Here is a 16,552-nt window from a genome sequence, read left to right on the forward strand (position 1 = left end):
CGAAAAAAACGAAAAAAACAGCCAAAGAGCACCCCTCTGCTGCTATCCCAGAAGGGGCATGCTGCTCTTTCCCCCATCGCAGGTGGAGGGGAAGAGCACCCATCTGCTGTTATCCCAGAAGGGGCATGCTGCTCTCTTCCCCATTGCAAGTGGAGGGGAAGGACCACCCCTCTGATTCCTTCTTCATAAGGGGCAAACTGTCCTCTCCCTAGCAAAAAAAAAAAAAAAAAAAGGTGGAGCAGGGCACCCTTTGCTTGAAGAACACTTTATCTGTTATGTTATTTTTTTCACCCAAAATCAACAGGGCCTGAAGCTACTCATTGGAACACCACTCACTTCATCAATTCACAGGCAAGTTCTTTTCTATTTATTCATATGAACGAAGACCAGTCGGTATGCTTTGGGGGGTTTATACATCGCATTTATCCAATCTCCATTCGGTTGGTTTTTGTTGACTCTTTCTAAAGCTTGATATACTATATAGTGTATGGTTAAGCGTATATTTGAAGAACTGCTTATGATTTTCTTAAAGGTCATGCAAATAGCCTCTGCCAATAATTGTTTTTGCAAAATGTATGTAGAATTTCTGATCTCACTCTGTCATTAAATACTGATGTTGGTATTCACAGCCCTGTACTTGTATGCTGGTGATATCTCAGAAATTCACATCCGTGTATTGAATGGTTCTGTTATGGAAAATAACAGGCTACACTACTGGTCAAAAGTTTTGAAACACTTGACCGAAATGTTTCCCATGATCTTAAAAATCTTTTGATCTGATGGGTATGCTTAAATGTTTGAAATTTGTTTCGTAGACAAAAATATAATTGTGCCACCATATTAATTTATTTAATTATAAATCTAAAATTCAATAAAAAAAAATAAAAAAAATTTAAAAACGTTTTTGAAATTGATGACATGGACCAAATAATAAAGAAAAGCAGCCAATAAGTGCCCAGCATATAGATGGGAACTCCTTCAATACTGTTTAAAAAGCATCCCAGGGTGATACCTCAAGAAGTTGGTTGAGAAAATGTCAAGAGTACATTTCTGAAAATTCTAGGCAAAGGGTGACTACTTTGAAGATGCTAAAATATAACACAGTTTTGATTTATTTTGGATTTTGTTTAGTCACAACATAATTCCCATAGTTCCATTTATGTTATTCCACAGTTTTAATGACTTTACTATTATTCTAAAATGTGAAAAAAAATTATAATAAAGAATAAGTAAGTGTTTCAAAACTTTTGACCAGTAGTGTATATGAAACTTGGCATGAAGGGGTGAAATATTAATGCTGAACGAATAAGCCCCTTCACAAAATTAGTTCTAGTTGGTCATTTGAGTCTGAATGAGATGAGACGTCATTCATGAAAGAACTGAATGTACTGGTAAAGTCATTCGCGAATTAAATGAACGACTGGTTCATCATCTAGTTTGTGAATGGGTATCTGCTGGACGACTGAACAAATGAAAGGAGGCGTGTCATTCATTCAGTTCAGCATGTGGGTCAATCGCATTCAACAAGGAGAGAAAGGAAATTCACTAAGACAAGTTTATAGGTATGCACAAAACAGAATCCCCAATTTATGAATGTGTAAAAATGACTGAAGACCATGCAGTTAAAAGGACATGAATTATGGATGGAAATGTTGTGCTTTGGTGCAAAGTGTAAAATATTATTAAGCTTTTTCTTGAACTTTTTCTGTCTTGGAAAAAGTTAAGACCAGCATTTGACAATATATAAGAACAATAAGACCTGACATTTGTGGTGAAAATGGCTATTGTCTTAAAACTAAAATTTGTAAGTGTCTTCGTACATTTGTAGACATACAAATTCCATTTGCGGTGCTTTTAAAGACTGGCTTTATCGCAAGCCAATAGCATTCGAGAGCGGGCTGTGAAGGAGCATATCATTAGTTTGACCCACTGAATGAATATGCCCCTTCACTGAACTAGTCAGTCATGTCATTCGTGAACGAACTGAATGTACTGGTAAACTCGTTCGCGACCAAATAAAATGAATCAGTCATCATGAATGAGAATCAGCTGACTGGCTGAATGAGAGGAGCTGCACATCAATCTCTTTCAACAAGAAATGGAGCCAGATGAATTATGGTAAGTAAGTGAAGATGACACATTACATTAACATACAAACATTTTTGGAACTCATTATTATTTTGTTAGTAGGTTAGTATTGTTTTCTTTTTCGTATAGCTTGATACAGTAAATAGTCATGCTCAGTAGTTCACAGTATGAAAGAAATGGTTGTGTTGTTATTTGTGTAGAAACGCTTATGATGCTTTATCACTCTGCTGTGCTGAAGTCTCTTAGTAGAATTGCAGACATGCACATTTTAATTAAGGATAATTAGACTTGTTCTGGTCGTGAATGACTGCTTTTGGTTCCATGTAATTAAAGCTACACAATGTAATTTTTTTTTTTTTTTTTTTTTTTTTAATAAAACAAAATTTCATTAATGAGTGAGTACACCAACAACCCGTCTTCCAAACCATGTTTGTGCCTTAACCCCAATTCACTACGATAAGTCTACAATAGAGGTTTTTATTTAGAGCTGCCGGGGTGCAATTGGAGCTAAATCGCAGGCACATGTCATTCGTCCTTGCGTGTTTACGTCATGTCCGTAAACTCAGAAAGAGCTGTGGTGCGACTGTTGGAGAAGCGAGAAGCGAGTGCAACAGCTGTTCACCACCTGAAATCACTCTTCTCATGGATTTTTAACAGTTTTAACTGTTTGGTGAAGTTATTTACCTGTTGTAATGCATGGGTCTGTTTTGATCTGTTTTAAAATACATTTAATATTCTTAAGCCTTTTTGTCAACTAATGTAATACACTAAACCAAATATTCCAAGTAATTATGTATTTTCACAATTAAGTTGATTGGCCACATTCACATCCATTGTAAGTGCCTCACTATAATCTCATTTTTTTTTTTCTTTTTTTTATAAAAGGAGGGACAAGTCTATATACATTTTTGTGGTAATCAGCATTACGCCACAAATACACAAATGCTAATTTAGCTTAACTTGAACTGAACCAAAAATATTCCTTTAACAATTCTGTTGCTAGACTTACATATATCTCTGCCATTTGTTTATGATTTAGAAGCCTTTCTCCTATACAGTTAATATTCCCCTCACACTTTTTATAGCACATAAATATATTTGTGAGGGTTGAAATGAATATATTAGAACTGAACGAGCAAACCTCTTCATGAAGAAAGCTAAATAATTTAAGAAAATAATTCCTAGTGAGAGAGTACATCTGACGGCAAATTATTTAGAAGGCTGCAGGGAAGACCCTTTTGAGATTGTAGAAACAATGCATAAACAAAAAGTGATGAAATTTGGATTGTATTTGCATATGAAAGGAAGAAAACAAGATAAATGGCACAAGTACAGGAATTAGTGGGAGAAATTCTGTTGTTATTTAGTGTCTATGTAATATAATATGAGAGCACAATGTCTTCCCTATCTATGCCTATGACAACAAACACAACATTTCACATAGAGAAGGACTGAGGCTAACACAAACACACATGCATTTGAATACACAAACATGTATACCTTGGCTTTCACACGTATAAGTAACACAAACACATATGCTCACACACTCAGATGGTCTTGTCAGGCTCTCACATTTTCTGCACCCTTGAATCCACTTACAGACATCGGCAACCCCCTAGTGCTTTAACTCGCTTCACTTTCATCTGTTTTCAAAAATGTATAAATTCTTGACAAGTCAGCAGATAACACATCCTTATACATCAATGTCAGGCTTGTCAAAGAGATGATGAAGAAGGGGTCAAAAGTGTGTGTGTGTGTGTGTGTGTGTGTGTGTGTGTGTGTGTGTGTGTGTGTGAGTGAGTGAGTGAGTGATGATAGATAGATAGATAGATAGATAGATAGATAGATAGATAGATAGATAGATAGATGTTAAAGCAAAAGAGAGGCTCTGCATAATTTGTACCTGTGCATATTTTGTCCTAACTCTAATTTCAACCCACAGTTCTCTCTTCACAGGACCTATGCTATCTCTGATCCTCTATTTTGAAGATTAACAGATTAAAATTATTCTGCGTGTTTTCACAGTGATTCTGCAGACTAGAAGTCACTTTCAGGTTAACAAGAAAAGGCAGAAGCTTCTGAAAACTACTGTACATCAAAGGATGACCAGAACAGAACCCTTGCATCTAAATTCATAAGCAGCACATATTAAGGGCTTTGATAGAGAACAAATAAAATTTGAAAGGGCCTTTTTTATTTTCTTTCTTAAAAAAAACAATACAAAAACAACAATTAAATGCAATTATATATAAAAAAATAAAAATAAATAAAAAACAATTCTCATTTGTGTATATACTGTGTATATTAACAACAAAAAGGCAAAGTATCAGATCATATACAATATTTTTTTTTTTTTTTTTTTTTTTGAGGATTAGTTTATCACTGTGACAAGATATATAGTAGATTACTGTCATTAAATGGCTGGATGTCTGAGTGGTGTTGTCATGATTCACTGTTGTTTTGCCTTGTGTTTTACCCCATCATCTGTTTCCCCTGGAATACACTTCCCATAATTCCCTGCCCTCATCAGTGCCAGATGTTCCCTATTGTTCTCACCTGTGTTTCATTCACTTATTAACCCCTGTGTATATAATGTCCTGATTTCTACCCAATTGATGTTATTTGTTTTGCTCCTGTGTTATGTACTTTTGTTTTAGATCCCAGTTCCTAGACTTTCTGTGTTCACCCTGTTTTTGTACTTTGTCTATTTTTTATCATTAAATTAATCTGCATCTAGATCCTGCTCTCGTGACTTCCTTCAACGTTACAGGTGTCCAGAGAATAGCACTGAATTTTTAAACAATTGGATGACTATTTGGGAAAGACCTGACCTGCTAAAGAGAGATGGACTCCATCCCTCCAGGGTGCTACTCTTCTTTCTAGTAATTTGGCTCATTCTTAATAGTGATACAGTGTTTTGACTCCCCAGGGCCCAGGTCAAGAAGCAGACAGACTGGCCAAACTGACCATCTGCTAGCTGCCATGAGATGTCACACAGGTCAAATAAACTACAACAGAAAGACTGTATTACCTAGATATCATGTAGAGACTGTATCTCTTTCCTGAACAACCAGACATAAAACCTTTAAGATAAACATCTAATAAAGTTTGGGCTACTAAATGTTATATCTTTTTATCCAAAACACTAATTGTAAATACAATTATTAAAGATCATAGTTTAGATGTGCTCTTTTTGACAGAAACCCGGCTTAAATTGGATGAATATATTAGTTTAAATAAGTCTGCTACCCCAGGTAATTGTAATAAACATAAGCCTTGCCTAAAGGGTCAAAGAGGAGGTGTTGCTACAATTTAGTGTTTTTTTTTTTTTTTTTTTTTTTTTGTTGTTGTTTTTGGGGGGGTGTTTCTCAGAGGTCAGAATGCAAGTTTAATTCTTTTGAAGTGATGGTGCTTAATGTGACTTGCTACTGTATACTAACCCCCAGGGCCCTATACAGTCTTCCTTAGAGAATTTGCTGATTTTCTGTCAGATCTAGTAATGGTGTATAGAGTTCTAATTGTTGGTGACTTCAACATTCACACAGATAATGAAAATGATACATTGGGAGTAGCGTTAATCAATATTCTCAACTCTGTGGGGGCCAGACAAATGTAACAGGACCAACCAATTGCCATAATCATATGCTAGATGTAATTTTTATGGAATTAATGTTGATATTATAGCAATTCTGCCACAGACTGATGCCATCTCAGATTATTAACTCGTCTTTAGTACAGTGGTTCCCAAACTTTTTTAAACTGTGGCACCCCTTTATAGTGTGTTTTTTTTTTTTTTTTACGGCACCCCAACCATTGAATAAATAACCAAATATGTGACTGAAAACACTCCTTAATTTAAAAAAGTTTATTATATACACTGGCGGCCAATAGTTTGGAATGATGTACAGATTTTACTCTTATGGAAAGAAATTGGTACTTTTATTCACCAAAGTGGCATTCAACTGATCACAATGTACAGTCATAACATTAATAACATGGAAAAATACTATTATAATTTGAAAAAAAAATGTTGAACTACAAAGTGTTCAAATCAAAAAATCTTCCACATGCAGTAATGACAGCTTTGCAGATCCTTGGCATTCTAGCTGTCAGTTTGTCCAGATACTCTGGTGACATTTCACTACACACTTCCTGTAGCACTTTTCATAGATGTGGCTGTCTTGTCGGGCACTTCTCACGCACCTTACAGTAGCTGATCCCACAAAAGCTCAATGGGGTTAAGATCCATAACACTCTTTTCCAATTATCTGTTGTCCAATGTCTGTGTTTCTTTGCCCACTCTAACCGTTTCTTTTTGTTTTCTGTTTCAAAAGTGGCTTTTTCTTAGCAATTCTTCCCATAAGGCCTGCACCCCTGAGTCTTCTCTTTACTGATGTACATGAAACTGGTGTTGAGCAGGTAGAATTCAATGAAGCTGTCAGCTGAGGACATGTGAGGCATCTATTTCTCAAACTAGAGACTCTGATGTACTTATCCTCTTGTTTAGTTGTATCTGGGCTTCCACATCTCTTTCTGTCCTTGTTAGAGCCAGTTGTCCTTTGTCTTTGAAGACTGTAGTGTACACCTTTGTATGAAATCTTCAGTTTTTTGGCAATTTCAAGCATTGTATAGCCTTCATTCCTCAAAGCAATGATTGACTGACGAGTTTCTTGAGAAAGCTGTTTCTTGTTTGCCATTTTTGACCTAATATTGACCTTAAGACATGCCAGTCTATTGCATACTGTGGCAACTCAAAAACAAACACAAAGACAATGTTAAGCTTCATTTAATGAACCAAATAGCTTTCAGCTGTGTTTGATATAATGGGAAGTGATTTTCTAGTACCAAATTAAGAATTTTGCAAGATTACTCAAGGATAAGGTGTTAGAGTGATGGCTGCTGGAAATGGGGCCTGTCTAAATTTGATCAAAAATTGCTTTTTTCAAATAGTGCTGTTTATTGATGTTTTTTACATCAATAATGTCCTGACTATACTTTGTGATCAGTTGAATGCCACTTTGGTGAATTAATGTACCAATTTCCTTCCGAAACAGCAAAATCTGTACATTATTCCAAACTTTTGGCTGCCAGTGTGTGTATGTATATATATATATATATATATATATATATATATATTATTATTATTATTATTATTATTAACAGGTAACAGTGCTTTAGGTTTTTTTTTAGGCACAGCAGCAATTATTCATTTAAATATTGTGATATAAAAACTTTGAAAAAGCAATTAAAAGACAAACAACTTAAATTTGCTGTGTGATTATTTTATATATACATTAATAAAGTCCGAAAAGCAGATGTGTTAATGTCAAGCCATCTTTTTTGCAGTACCTGTTATTGAAATTTATTGGGCTTAAAGCTTCTGAAGTTATCCAGCCAAGCACGGTGAGAGCTTTTCTCTTTTTCTTGTCAATATTGTTGTTTGATTAATATTAACGATAGGATTATAACAGCTGCTGCACGTCTATTAGGCTGCAGTCTGTTAACACTCCCGTAATACATTAATGTCTGTGTTTACAATCATATCGCATCAAGAAGTGCATTTAAATGTTCATGCGCAGCTGCATTCACCACAAGAAACGATCGCTCTATAAAGAGCATGCGTGTGTCACGGTTCTGGTAAGCCTGCAGGTTTGTTTTGTTTGTTTTGTCATTTTCTCTCCTTCGTGTTTCGCAGGCGTGCTCGACTGGCATGATCGCCGTTGCCATGGGAATGTTCATTGTCCTTTGGGCGGTGCCAATCATGTCATTGATTGCTTGAGCAACACCTGTTCCAGCCTGATTGCACTCCCTACATATGCACTCATGTTTCTTTGATTCTTTGCCAGATTATTATGCTGAGTACTAACCTGGCTCTCCTTATCTAGCTGGTCCTGTCTTGTCACTCTGTTGGGTTGCCCGCATTGTTCGGGTTGTGGTTTGCCTTCCAGTCTTTGCTGAGTTCAGCCTAGCAATCCACAAAGGAATTCCGCTTTATGCCTGTGTGCCGGGTATCTGCACCTCTGTTGTTGCTCGCATTGTCCGCTGGACATCTCTCTCATCGCCAAGCTTCTAAGGAGGATTCTGGAAAGCTTCTCCTGACTTCCACGACGCACAAACTCCGCTGATGAACACACTACTCTGTACTCTGCGTGGTGGCGCATTACTGACTTTATTAATAAATATTTTTGGAACTGTTACCTCTGCTCCTGGGTCATTCTGTCCAGCCCCTACGCGTTACAGAATAATCTGGCCACAACATGGACCGAGCGGAGGATTCCACTCTTTGCCCTTGCTCAGCAGGGAGTTCTGCTAGGACATCAGCAAGACCAGATCGCTGCCGCTAACCAGGCTTTGGAGGCGATAGCCTCACGTCTCGCCGATCTCACCTTCTATGTGCAACAGCTCCGCCTATTTCTGACCAATTTCTCAACAACCCCCATGACACCTGTGTATTCTGGACATTTTGAAGCGTGAGACTGAATCCTGCACTGCATTCATCTCACAGTGTTCCCTGTTCTTTACGTTGCAACCCTCCACGTTTGCCTTGGACACCATGAAGGTGGCCTGTGTCATTTCACTCCTCACCGGTAGGGCTGGTGAATGGGGCACTGCTATGTGGGACAACCAAAATCTCTGCTGCGCTTCATATCAGACATTTATTTCGGAGCTCCTCTGAGTGTTTGATCGCTCAGCTCAAGGTCATGAGGCAATGAGGATTTTGTCTGGACTCTCCCAAGGAGATCGCCGTGTTGCAGAATACGCGATCGAGTTTCGCACTCTTGCTGCTTCTTGTGAATGGAATGATCACGCTATGAGAGATCACTTTCTACACAGGCTTTCTGATGACATTTTGTATGCGATTTATTCATTGGATTTACCTCCACGCTTCGAAGATTTTGTGGATTTGTTGACCAAAACCTCGCTGTACATCGGCATCACCGCTGACGCTGCTTTCCACCTACTATGGTGGTAGATCATCCTTCCTGCTCTGCCACGCCAGCCTGCTCTCCTGAACCTCGACCTGATCATGAACCCATGCAAGTCACCAGGACTCATATCCTATAGGGAGAAACAGCAGTGCCTTATTAACCCTCTGGGGTCGACGGACGCGCCGGCGCATCCTGCTGGATTTTTTACGCATAACAGTGGAAACAACTTAAAATACTCTGTCATTTTTGGGCATACAGATAAGTGTAAGACATCATTAGAAACTATAAAAGGTCTACTTTTATTTGTGTACACTCACAATAACAACAAAACCCTGTGCTTTTGTAAAATAAAGAAAATAAACAGGGTGCGCTTTCAGCCGTCTCTGTCTCCGCGAGCATCTTTCTTAAACACGTCACAAAAATGAAATTCTTATCACACAAACATGAAACAAATGTCTAAAGAAAGCTTATAATGTCTACTTTTAAATAAAAGTATTCAAATTTAAAACAAATATACTCCTGCAATGTAATCTGTATGAAACCAAGCAATGTAGCAATGTTTCTCCTGGCTCAGCTCATTATCCCTAATGAGATCACACCCACCAGCAGAGCACGCTATTCATACGGTAATGTGCTGAGGTGATCAATGCAAATGGTAAACTCCCCTGACAATGCCTTAAAAAAAAAAAAAACATCAAGTTCATCATCCGATTCATTCACTTTCCTGCGCGTTTGGAAGATAGCATGCTACACAGGTGAGGAAGCTCTACAGATGGTCCTGTATAGTGATGAAGAATTCACATTTTCCTCAGAAGCAGAGCGGGACTCCGACGATGAATGTTTACATTTTGAAGAGCGATTTGATCCAGCCGAGGATACAATTCCGGATGAGTAAGTCATTTAGTTTTACTTACATTTGTTGACATGATATTTTATATAAACATGCACATATTTTACTAGCTGGACTATTTCCAGACTTGCTAGCCAGGATTCAGAGTATTGAAATTTGAAATATGTCCTAATAGGCAAGTTTAGTTGCATTTAAATGTTGTTTCGGCTAAAGCAGGTATTTAAATTGTATGCTGTATGATATAAATATTATATGTAATATGATATAAAAATAATATGAATGTTTAGATTATATTTTAACTAGTGTTTATTCTGCTTCATTATCATCAACGAAGCTTGTGCTTGCAAATATCTGTTCGGGTGTAAATGTGTCAAATGTGCTGTAAATATGCCCATATTAGAAAATCAGCATATTAGAATGATTTCTGAAAATCATGTGACACTGAAGACTACAGTAATGATGCTGAAAATTCAGCTTTGATCACAGGAATAAATCGCATTTTACAATATATTCAAATAGAAAAGTTATTTTAAATTGTAAAAATATTTCACAATATCACTGTTTTTGCTGTATTTTGGATCAAATAAATGCAGCCTTGGTGAGCAGAAGAGACTTCTTTTAAAAACATTAAAAAATCTTACAGATCTATAAACTTTTAAACCTTAGTGTAGGTCTAAAGTTTTTAAGTAAAGTCTTTATGTAAAGAAAATGTATAGTCAGATTACTTTTAACTTACACTACAAACAATACATTCAATCATTAAGTCTCCTCACATTCATTCTCTCTCAGGGGAGGGCTCTTTGTCTTCTCAGGTGTGAATCACATCAGTATTCATGATCATCCATGCCTCCTCGCATATGGCCTTTCTAACACTAAAAGTGTCTTACAAAAGTTAAATGACTATATTGTTTTGTATGAATGAGTGATCAGGATGGTTTCACATCATTTTTGTAGCAAAAACTCTAGGCTACAAGATCCAGTTCTCAAAAGTCTTGTGAACAAATGTTTAGTATGTGATATATGGCCTTATTTTAGTGACTTACAATTTCTGTTTTTTCAAAAACCATGCATAAACGTTATTTTCTCAAAAATACAAACATGTATATACATGTTGCTCACATATTATTGTAGCCCAGTTTGTACTGAATACAGTGTTATCAGACTTTAGCCATTAATATGTTTTTAAGCAACTGAAAAAAGCACAAATGTCAAGGCATGTCAAAACTTCTCCAGGGCCCAAAACATTTTGAAGCGTGAGTCTGAATCCTGCACTGCATTCATCTCACAGTGTTCCCCGTTCTTTACGTTGCAACCCTCCACGTTCGCCTTGGACACCATGAAGGTGGCTTGTGTCATTTCACTCCTGACCGGTAGGGCTGGTGAATGGGGCACTGCTATGTGGGACAACCAACATCTCTGCTGCGCTTCATATCAGACATTTATTTCGGAGCTCCTCCGAGTGTTTGATCGCTCAGCTCAAGGTCAGGAGGCAGTTTTGTATGAATGAGTGATCAGGATGGTTTCACATCATTTTTGTAGCAAAAACTCTAGGCTACAAGATCCAGTTCTCAAAAGTCTTGTGAACAAATGTTTAGTATGTGATATATGGCCTTATTTCAGTGACTTACAATTTCTGTTTTTTCAAAAACCATGCATAAACGTTATTTTCTCAAAAATACAAACATGTACATACATGTTGTTCACATATTATTGTAGCCCAGTTTGTGCTGAATACAGTGTTATCACACTTTAGCCATTAATATGTTTTTAAGCAACTGAAAAAAGCACATGTCAAGGCATGTTAAAACTTCTCCAGGGCCCAAAACACCCTCAGACCCCAGAGGGTTAATGGACTGTGTCTGTATTTTGCTGCCCCGGGTCACCTTGCTGCTGCCTGTCCATTAAAATACATTGCTCATCGGTAGGAGAGGGGTTACTGGCGAGCGCATCACCTTTGGATAAATCCCCTGGACTTCGGACACTTCTTCAGGCTCGACTAGAGTTTGGATCGGCCTGTCGTACTGTTTCTGCTTTGATTGACTCCGGTGCTGTGGGTAATTTTATGGACCTTGAATTAGCATCCAAATGATGACTTCCCACGTTTCAGCTGGATGAACCTATCAATGCCCATACCCTGAGTGGGACACCATTGTCCGTCATCACTCATTCCACTGAGCCGGTCACGTTTATCTTCGGGAATCATACGGAACAGTTGTCATTCCTCCTTATCCTATGTCCATCAGCTCCGGTAGTGTTAGGGCATCCTTGGTTGGTAAAGAACAACCCACACATCTATTGGTCAACCAACACTGTTCTTGCTTGGAGTCCTTATTGTCTGTCACACTGTTTTAACTCTGTTGTTTCCTGTCCAGTCTTGTGTTTCATTGCAGGATGAACCATCGGACTTATCCGAAATGCTATCGACATACCTTGATCCGAGGGCGATGTTCAGCAAGTCCCACGCCACGACCCTTTCTCCTCATCGCCCGTACGTCTGTGTTACCGAATTGCTCCCTGGCACTTCTCCGCCTCGGGGACAGCTGTATTCACTCTCGGCTCCTGAGAGGGAGGTCATGAACAGGTACATCAATGATTCTCTGGCAGCTGGTCTCATTCGCCCTTTCTCCTCGCCAGCAGTGGCAGGGTTCTTCTTCGTGGAGAAGAAGGATGGCTCGCTTAGACCCTGTATTGATTATTGTGGGCTGAATGACATCACGGTAAAAAATCTTTATCCTTTGCCATTGATGTCCTCAGCCTTCGAACTCTTGTAGGAGGCATCCGTCTTTACGAAGTTGGACCTACGCAACGCTTATCACCTTGTCTGAATTAGGGAGGGGGATGAGTGGAAGATGGCATTTAACACTCATAGGTGGCACTTTGAATATTTGGTTATGCCTTTCGGATTGGCCGTCATCCAGGGGCTCGTGAATGACATGCTTCGAGACGTGGTCGATCGGTTTGTGTTAGTTTATCTGGATGATATTCTGATCTTCTCCCAGAATATCCAAGACCATGTGCAGCACGTCAGGTGGGTGTTCCAGTGACTGTTAGAGAATTGGCTTTTTGTCAAGGCGGAGAAGTGTGCTTTTCATGTACAGTCGGTTCTGTTTCTGGGGTTCATTGCTTTGACTGAGGGAGTGCACATGGACCCAACTAAGATAAAGGATGTTTCCGATTGGCCAACCTCAGATTCTCGCAAGGCCTTGCAGAGGTTTCTGGTGTTCGTTAATTTTTATCGAAGGTTTATTAGGAATTACAGTTAGCTCGTCCCACCTTTGACGGATCTCACCTCCACACGCACTGATCTTTTCAGGTCCCGAGACCCCCTGTAAATTAGCACCATGCTCAACCCATAGCCATGCATTAGTCAGGTCTGCCAGAACCTGAAACACTTCTCAGATTCTATAATGCTGCTTTAAAGTGAGTGGCATCTGCACTAATATAATTCTATTTGTTTTCCTGTCTCAGAGCCTGCCAGGTTCAGCTTAAGTGCAGAATGATGTCCCATTCCCACCGCCATGTGTCACCGAGCAATGTATTGTGAAAGGCTCTATTCAAATAAATATGATTTTAATTGATTAGCTAAACATAACATTAATTATAATAATCTGCAATTTATACAATATATAATGAAAATAACATTTTTATCACAATTAGTTTTAATAATCTAAGTTTTAATTATGAGTTTTAATTAAATAATAAAATTTATGCACCACTAGCAGACTTGCAAAAATGTCTGTTTCAAAATACCCCAAAAGTCACAAAATTGGTTGAGCCAATTTTGCTAAGTATTGCCATGCAAAACAAACAGAGCAATGTTGAAAGCCTCACAGTCTTTATACTTTTTGGGAAAATCAACCTAAGAATGGCTTAATAGTTGTTACTTACTGCACATTGAGCTGGGTTATAGGAGACGATATTTTAATATTGAAAAAAAAAACAAAAAAAACATCAGCTTTAAAGTTACAAAGAATGATTTGCAATCGGATGCAACCCCAAACTCCAAGCTGAACACAAATATAAGCAGAGAGTACAGCATTTCTGCCAGAGCCAGATGTTTGCTATTTGTTGCTCAAGGGTACAGCCATTATTGCTGGAGCAGGGTGGTAACAACATAGTTACAAACTGAAATCCCAGGGAACTCTTTGAGTGGTTTAGTAGAAACCAGGGGAGTATAAGAACATAGATATATTCCATTTGTTCATTGGTTCTTAATATGTATTTTTACAGCAGCCAACTAACACCCCAACAAGAGAGAACAGTGCAGTGATCAATTATTTCCTGTTGGGAAAATAGTCAATGTGAGGCATACTTAGTTCTTGAGAGTGTCAAGAATGTTGTACATTACTGTACATTACCCATTTATTTCAAAATCCTGGCCATAGTAGATCAATATAACATCATGCTCCTCCTTTGCTCTTGCATGAGTGACTCTGGGCTTTCATTAATGCACAATAATCACAGCTGAGTCTAATTCTCTCTCTCTTCCCACTCTGCCTTCAGGCAATGCTTTTCATGCTCAAGATATGTCACGCTAAGCAGAATGCATGGCCACACTCTGAAAACACAAATTTCAAAGTAAACAGATAAGATTGGAAAACTATCTATCCATTCCCTTCCCAGCCCCTTCTTCCCACTCGTTCCTTCCTCTCATTTCCCCTTGAACCAGAGGGTTGGGATGGTTGAAGAGGGGGTTTCTCTCATTCTGGCTGGTCATTGAGTCTCAGCTCTAACTGGTTTAACCCTGCAATAAATATGCAGTTTCATCACATGACTACAAGATGGCTGGACTTGGAATCCATCCCACTGGCTTGAAGTACTGGGGTATCTAGGCCATGCACCACTGTAATTTTCATTACACCCCAGCAGCCACTAAATTGTGATGAAAGGATTTAAAATACAGGTACACGCCTTCACGGGAGCAGAGGTGAAGAGAGAGAGAGAGAGAGAGAGAGAGAGAGAGATAAGGCAGAAATAGAGAATGCAATTTTTTATAAATGTTTGTTCACAGTATTTTATATTGCCCTTCTTGAAGCAAATCAAAGGAGTTACAATATTCCGAATATTCCTTTGAGGCAGAGGTTATGGGAAATTAGATTTGGATACAAGTCTATTTCTCTCTACCAAAAACATTACGGCATGGCTGAACACATTTTGCTCTCCTCTGCCACGGTTCTACAAAAACAAAATTATATTAGCTCAAGATCAACCACTTATTTAATTATCGAGTGGTGCACAACTGCATCTTCTACTTATATGGGGTTAAACACAAATACCTCAATTGTAAGCGAAAAAGTTGCTCTAACATTATCTGGAGCTGTTAAGACTCAAACTGCTTCTTAAAAGGTATCATATAGAAGTTTTCCCAGTAACCATAATTTCTCATTACAAATGAACATAATACCATTATTGAGCCAGTACATGACAAATCCATGTTCAAAACCGCCTTCATGCCTTACCTCGAGTCACTACGGTAAGCCTACAATAATAATTTTACATTCAGAGATTGCCATGGAAATTTCAGGTTACTGTAATTTATCCTTGGATGATTACATCATGTTTGTTAATAAAGAAAAAAAGGTTTGGCACTACTGTGGTGCTTGGTATGCAGTGTTGGGTGTAATTTGATTATAAACTTATTAATTACTCGAATTACTTTTTAAATTTAAAGTGGTGTAGCACATTATATTTTAAATTCTTGTAATCAGATTACAGTTAATGACTTTAAGTTAATTTCTTTTAAGTACATTAACTGGTTACACATATTTATAAAATAATATTTATGTAGAATACTTTTTAAACATGAATTTTGTCCATATGAAAGTGTTTGCTTTTCTGTGAAAATTGAAAGCTGTGTGCCCCAAGTCATTGTAAGAGAGAAATGTCTGTTGCTGAATCTTTAACTTTATCAAGGAAATATAGAGATCATTTTTTATTTCAGTAGTCCTCATTTTCATGTAATCCTTGACTAGAGGTGAAGGTAAACAGATTTGGCTCACTGCCTATAATGGTGGGCTTGAGCTCAAGACTCAACCTGAACTCTTAATACTCCCCTGGACTTTACTTAAATGGAGTTTAATAGACATGAGGTGGAGGAAGGATGCTGGAAGAATTGTCACAGCAGTGAAGTAAGCAGTGGTGTGAAAAAGTGTTTGCCCCCTTCCTGATTTCTTATTTTTTTTGCATGTTTGTCACACTTAAATGTTTCAGATCATCAAACAAGTTTAAATATTAGTCAAAGATAACACAAGTAAACACAAAATGCAGTTTTTAAATGAAGGTTGTTATTATTAAGGGAAAACAAAATCCAAACCTACATGGCCCTGTGTGAAAAAGTTATTGCCCCCTAAACCTAATAACTGGTTGGGCCACCCTTAGCAGCAACAACTGCAATCAAGTGTTTGCGATAACTTGCAATGAGTCTTTTACAGTGCTGTGGAGGAATTTTGGCCCACTCATCTTTGCAGAATTGTTGTAATTCAGCCACATTGGAGGGTTTTCGAGCATGAACTGCCTTTTTAAGGTCATGCCACAGCATCTCAATAGGATTCAGGTCAGGACTTTGACTAGGCCACTCCAAAGTCTTCATTTTGTTTTTCTTCAGCCATTCAGAGGTGGACTTGCTGGTGTGTTTTGGATCATTGTCCTACTGCAGAACCCAAGTTCTCTTCAGCTTGAGGTCACG

Source organism: Myxocyprinus asiaticus, chromosome 27, assembly GCF_019703515.2.
Source record: "Myxocyprinus asiaticus isolate MX2 ecotype Aquarium Trade chromosome 27, UBuf_Myxa_2, whole genome shotgun sequence".
In the NCBI taxonomy this organism is placed as follows: Eukaryota; Metazoa; Chordata; class Actinopteri; order Cypriniformes; family Catostomidae; genus Myxocyprinus; species Myxocyprinus asiaticus.